Below are 6000 nucleotides of genomic sequence, written 5' to 3'. Positions count from 1 at the left end.
TGCTCAGTGTACTTGTTTTCACTCTCGCTGTATGTGGATGAATGGCTGTGTATATGGCGTTGCATAGTCTGCTATCTCCGAGCCACACTTCTGGGCCTGGCAATGGGATGCAACATCCCGGGGGCGCTAACTTCCCCCCCATGCTCTCCAAGCCTGCTCTCCTTTCTCTCGCCCGCTGTCTGTTACCTGTCCAAAAGTGTCATTCACGTAATGGACAATTTCCATGCTGCCCCATCCTGCCATCCTCTGCCTCTTCCTTCAGTCACGTCTCCTATACGCCTTAAAGCTTTCCCTCCTTGCACTCTTTCCTGTCTTCCGCTCCCATCATTACATCGCTTCCTTTTGTCCCAAATTTCCGCACCACGCACGCTCGCTTCCCTTGCTGGCCTTTGGCAGTCACCCGCTGCAAAATGTTTTCAGCCTGTGGCTCAGTACACAATGTGTGCTGACGCCCCGTTGACACGTTGGCACACTTCTTAGCGGATTGCCCCGCACCCATCGGGGAAGGGAGACGTTGGTTCACGTGTGCATTAAGCTCGCGACAGCGTATTCCGAAAATGGTATTGGTCCCAAACTATTGCCATACAAGAATGATCTCTTCAATGTTGCATTTGCAAAAACAACAACAACGATGAGCAATTGAGGAAAACAGGGAAACACATTGTCGGTACTCCTGTGCAGTAAACCTGTTATTATAGTTTAGAAATAGTTAACAATATAATGATTATTCTAAAAAGTAAAAAATATTTTACTCTAAGGAAATCAATGTGAAATCGTGAAGAGGGAAAACAAGCTCCAAAATTGGTACCTGAATATCAAATATATGAAAAAATAAGTCATGGTTAATACCCGTTATCATGTGAAATATGCCCTAAAGTGACCGTAAAAGTTCTCAGTGTATTTTAAAAGGTAGGATGTGGCTCCTACAGATACAACCCATTGAGAATGATCACCTGACTCGGATGTTCCCCTCAGCTTTACGGAGTTTTAAGGAAGTCTGAGCTCATTGTTTTTGACTCAAGCTGCGACTGTACTGATTTAATGTGTTTAATTGTTTCTAGGTCACAGCAGGCAGCTCTTTACAGGTAATAAGCTGAAGAAAACCCCACCGTTCCCTACCTGCTCAGCACCAGATGAAGATAGCAACATTGAAAAGACATGCAGTATGTTTCACTAATGAAGAGCAAAATCCGAGAATGGAGTAAAACATCTATAATTCACTCATATTCAGTCTCATTTAATGAAGTCATGAACTTTACTAAAGTAAAAGACAGACCTGTTTGTCGCGTGTGGAGCAACGTGGCTGTAACAAAGAATATAACATAATTGAATTCATGTTTTTTTAAATTTGACATTCACTACAGGCTGCAGGCCGGCGAGTAGGAGCCGGGGGTGATCGTTTTTTGTGATCGGCACTGAAAGGCTGAAAGCCATTGCTAGACGCATTGAAATCGTCCGATCGTGATCGGTGGTCGATGGATAGGAGCACCGCGAATTTGAACTTGACATGGTCCTTAACTTGATGCTGTGGAGAAATAGCAATCAAAGAAACAAGAACAAGCATGACCCAAAAGATTCAAATCACTTCCCAAGCTTCTTCAATTGGCTTGTTTCTCTACCTACAACAGCTCTTCTTTAGGTTTGGATCCTGCTGCAGTGCTAGTTGAACGCTCCACCGTGGATCGCTTTCGATCACGACTTTATTCATCAAGATAATTCTGGTGCAAAAAAAAAAACAAATGGCTCGTTTTGTATTCAGGTCATGTTTCAGTCCGATACCTTCCCCGTGTACGCAAACGAGAGGCCATTGTCAGTGGGCGGACTGAAAGAGCAGACAGACCAATGTGCAAATGGTCTGTTGTTATTGAATGTTATTGATTGGCTGTGTAATTCCACTGTGTGAGGATTGACACTGTGCACCGCATCTGCATGGTAACAAATTGGGAGGAAAAACAACAGCTACCGTAGCAGGACCTCCTTGGAAAGTACTGATTAATGCAGGTTCCTGCAGGCAAAGGAAGGAGGGATGGATGGATGCTAAAGAGGAAAGCCTGGCAGCTAGCTCCTAATGCTACAGGGAGAGTGGCAAGAGAGTGAGGGAGGAGAAGGATAGAGGATAACCGGGGGCAGGCGTGCAGGAGCAAAATACAAACACTGCACACATATGGGGAGGATTTTGACTCTTTAATCTTGCCCTGTGTTGCTTTGATAAGGAGCGAAATCCTCCCCTTACAATGAAGATAGAGCTGTTCTCCTTTTGTCTTAGAAGTTACGGGCATATTTATGCATGAGCTGTTTATTTGTGTCAGGCTTACAAATTAATTTCCCCCAGAAAAAAAGTGTGCGCCTAAGTTATGTCTGACTTTCCAGAGTTTTGAGACCGAGCAGGCCAGTGCTCATGTTAATGGATCCATTTAATTTGTATGTAAATCACAAATCCTGCTTGATACAATCTTTTGCATCTGCTAATTATGTATATTTGCAGGAGTGCATGCCAATTAGGTCACCGGATGAACAACTTCCACCCTTTGGTGTCCTGCAGTATTCCAACACTTGCTAAACTTGGTGTACAAGCGAAAGAAAAGAAAAATCCTTCTATGTTTGGCTTTTTGTGTGAGTGTCCAGCCGTCATCATAAAGAGTCAGTTCCTTTTGTGTGGTTTTTTGACAGGATTTCATTTCAACCCGCAATTCAAAATCTCCTCTTGACATGAGTCACCAAAACACACAGGAACGCAGGCTCGGGTTCACATTGACACAAACCTTATAAAGCTGTCAGACGTGCGGGACAACGTTTGCGAAGCTGCTTCCAGGCTTTGAAGTCTGTGACCTTTCGGTCTGGCTTGTCACATGCCGGCGTAAAACCGGACTGTCGAGTTGCCATTACCTTCTGCCACATTCCACCGTGACTGCAGACAGAATGCCATTTCTTAAAATCAATTTTCTTTTGCTGGATTAGGAAGGCTTTTTTAATATGCATCTTGGAACATGCAAGTGAGTGAACAGCAACTCAATATTGACTTTTTGACTGTAAGGGTGCCAGTAACTTTGTGGTGAACTTGATATCATTAGTCGTGGGGATTCAATACTGTGAAAAAAGCCATCACTATCTTTTTGTTTTAATGACATCCATCCATCCATTTCCTCACGAGGGTCGCGGGCTGCTGGAGCCTATCCCAGCTATCATCGGGCAGGAGGCGGGGTACACCCAGCCAATTGCAGGGCACATAGAAACAAACAACCGTTCGCACTCACAGTCACACCTATGGGCAATTTAGAGCCATCAATCAAACCTACCACAGATTATTTGGGGATGTGGGAGGAAACCGGAGGAGTGCACGGAGAAAACCCGCGCAGGCACGGGGAGAACATGCAAACGCCACACAGGCGGGGCCGGGATTTGAACCCCGGTCCCCAGAACTGTGAGGCAGATGTGCAAACCAGTCGTTCACCGTGCCGGCGTTTTAATGACATTTTTCATGGAAATCATTTTGACAGCGCGGTTAGCAGGATTACATTAAAAATGTCAATTTCCTTTGTAGAAGGGTGATGCATGGGAAAAAGATGTAGAAGAGTGATACAGTACGTGGGCAAAAGAAGAAACATCAAAGGTACACTACATAGCACTTTATTCTTTTAGTCACTGTGGCATCAAGTGGAACTCTGCACCCCGCAGAATTATAATGGCAGCATCTGTTTATCATCCTCCATGAACAATGAGGTAGTCTGCTAACAGATGAACAAACAAATATAAAAGTAGTGCAGCACAATTCCCCCCCCCCCCCCCCCCCCCCCCCACACACACACACACACACACACACTTTGATTATTAACCTTGGCAGAGTTCTTGCGCTCGACTCAGTTTAAACAACAAATCGAATGATGGCTTAACACATTTGCATAGTATGCAGTACTAAATATAGAACTAACATATATATATATATATATACGTGTGTATACCATTGCCAGGGTCTGGGATTTCTCATGAATGATTGCTATGAAAAGTTTCTTGAATGCTTGAGAGAACATTTGATTCCAAAAAGCACAATTGAAAGCGTAGATGGTGACATCTCAAATATTGTTCGAAACGCACAAAATGTGACCACTCATGTGAGAAATAAAACTGCACACAACACAATTTTGTGACACACTCTGGTAAAAAGCAATGCATTCCATCAGGATACAATTACAATTCAAGAAATGTATCTTTGTCTGAGTATAAAGACAAAGAGCAACGGAGTCTATAATGGAAGGATGTATGGACGGTTGGGTGGATGAAAAAAAAAATACTTTGTTGTGGGATTCTTCTGATGAATCCCCGCTTCCAACCATTAGTCATGTTTTTGACAGACTTTGTAGTATGACGTCTTTTTTTTTTTGCCCATCTGCAGCCTAAGATTTCCTTACAAACCACAATTAAACAATGACAAGACAAGACAAAGATTTGTCCTTCAAGCAAAATCAGGTGTTTTTGCTTGCACCTAAACAATGATGGTGGGTACTCAATTGGAAAGAATGGATGCAGGTAAAAAGTCACTTGCGTGGAGAGTTTTACTATACTTGCATTACTACTAGAAGCACCCAAAAGCACACTAGCAAACATTACATTATACAGAATATTAGGTAACAATCACCGTCTCATGATATCCAATACAATATGATAATAAAAATATTAAAATAAAAATATTTTGATTTTTTTTTTTTTTTTTTTTTGTAGACTTTCTGACACAGCTCATTAGATTGTGGTCGGTAAAAGCATTTCGGCCCCTCATAAAGACGAATCAATTTTTATCAGGTCATGTGTTTGCTTGATCTCCTTTGGGACTTTTTTTGCGTTCCCTCTTGTAGACAGTTACTCATTGTCATAATTTATGGCTCACCTGTGTGTGTGTGTGTGTGTGTGTGTGTGTGTGCGTATGCTGATGTTTGTTTAGACCTAGCTGTGTGGCAACTCTCCACAGTGGCGCTGTGGATGAAAGAATGCCGCTCCCTCTGACTCACCTGATGATTTGCCTCTTACCTTTTGATCAACATAGTGGGCAGATCACACACATATACACACACATATGCACACATAGCATAGAAAAGTGATGAGTTATGGAACGAGAGAGCTTTGGCCCAGCGAAGGTACCGGGTGGATGGTACTTCACATGCGAGATGATTATGAGTGCAGCTTTGCTCGGGTGGACATCCCAGGTTCTTTCCACTTGTGGTCTCGTCTTCTTGAAGCTCCATCTACAGAGGGTGACTGCAGCACCGCCGCCGCCATCTTTCCCATCCTGTTCCTCTCCATTTCATTGACACTCGCATTCTGTCTGTTCCATGGTCTTGCTCTCTCTACATATTTTTTGTTCGTGGAAACTACGGTGATTGTCGATTCGACGCTGACTAATCAATGACGCCGTTTCACATTTCAATTTGCTATCCGCACAACTGTTAGCATCCAAATACAAGCTCACGCTCCTCACCATAGACATACAGTATCAGTGCGGTCGCCTCACCCACCATCCCGCTCGCCCAATCACTTTACTCACTTTAAACGGTGCTGAATGATACCAAAAATGGGTGGAGCACTCGTGATTTAAATGGGGTATCTGTGTGGAACATGGTCCTTCCTCCGGAACAGGGAGGAAGTACCGCTCAGAGTTCTGAGACAAATTATGTAAGTAGCGGGGATTGAAGAGATCATCGGTAGTGGGTCGTGTTTAACGGACTCTTGGAACACATGACCTGAAGCTGTGTATGTGTGGAGCACTACGGTGGTTCGGAATGTGTAGCGTATGCAAACTCGGTAGTTTATGTGTTGGTTGTTATTGTCAGTGGACAGGTTTTTCACCACACCAAAACAAGGCTGAGGGTACTCATCCTCAGAGGTCCATGACACAACCTATCAGTGACAAATTCACAGTGCCTGTTGATTTTAGAAAGCGAGACGTTGTTCACTGTAATTATCCAACCTCAGATAAGATCGTGTAAAGTTAGTGTCATGGAAGTCCTATTA

The 6000-nt window shown here is 43.5% G+C and overlaps 1 long non-coding RNA gene across 2 annotated transcripts in view; it reads right to left on the bottom strand.

Annotated features, from left to right (window-relative positions):
* Positions 1 to 3639: 3639 nt before the first annotated feature.
* Positions 3640 to 6000, bottom strand: part of LOC133470296 (uncharacterized) — a 65141-nt gene continuing 62780 nt past the window's right edge. Inside the window, exon 3 of one of the 2 annotated variants that reach the window (XR_009785950.1) lies at positions 3640 to 3725. This is a non-coding gene — a long non-coding RNA (uncharacterized LOC133470296). Of the gene's footprint in view, positions 3729 to 6000 lie in introns of both variants that reach the window. The other variant, XR_009785949.1, reaches the window with a different exon arrangement.

The sequence above is a fragment of the Phyllopteryx taeniolatus genome, chromosome 20 (assembly GCF_024500385.1).
Source record: "Phyllopteryx taeniolatus isolate TA_2022b chromosome 20, UOR_Ptae_1.2, whole genome shotgun sequence".
NCBI classification, from domain to species: Eukaryota; Metazoa; Chordata; class Actinopteri; order Syngnathiformes; family Syngnathidae; genus Phyllopteryx; species Phyllopteryx taeniolatus.
The sequence above is the reverse complement of the archived record's forward strand: the minus strand, read 5'-3'. Positions and strand labels throughout refer to the sequence as shown.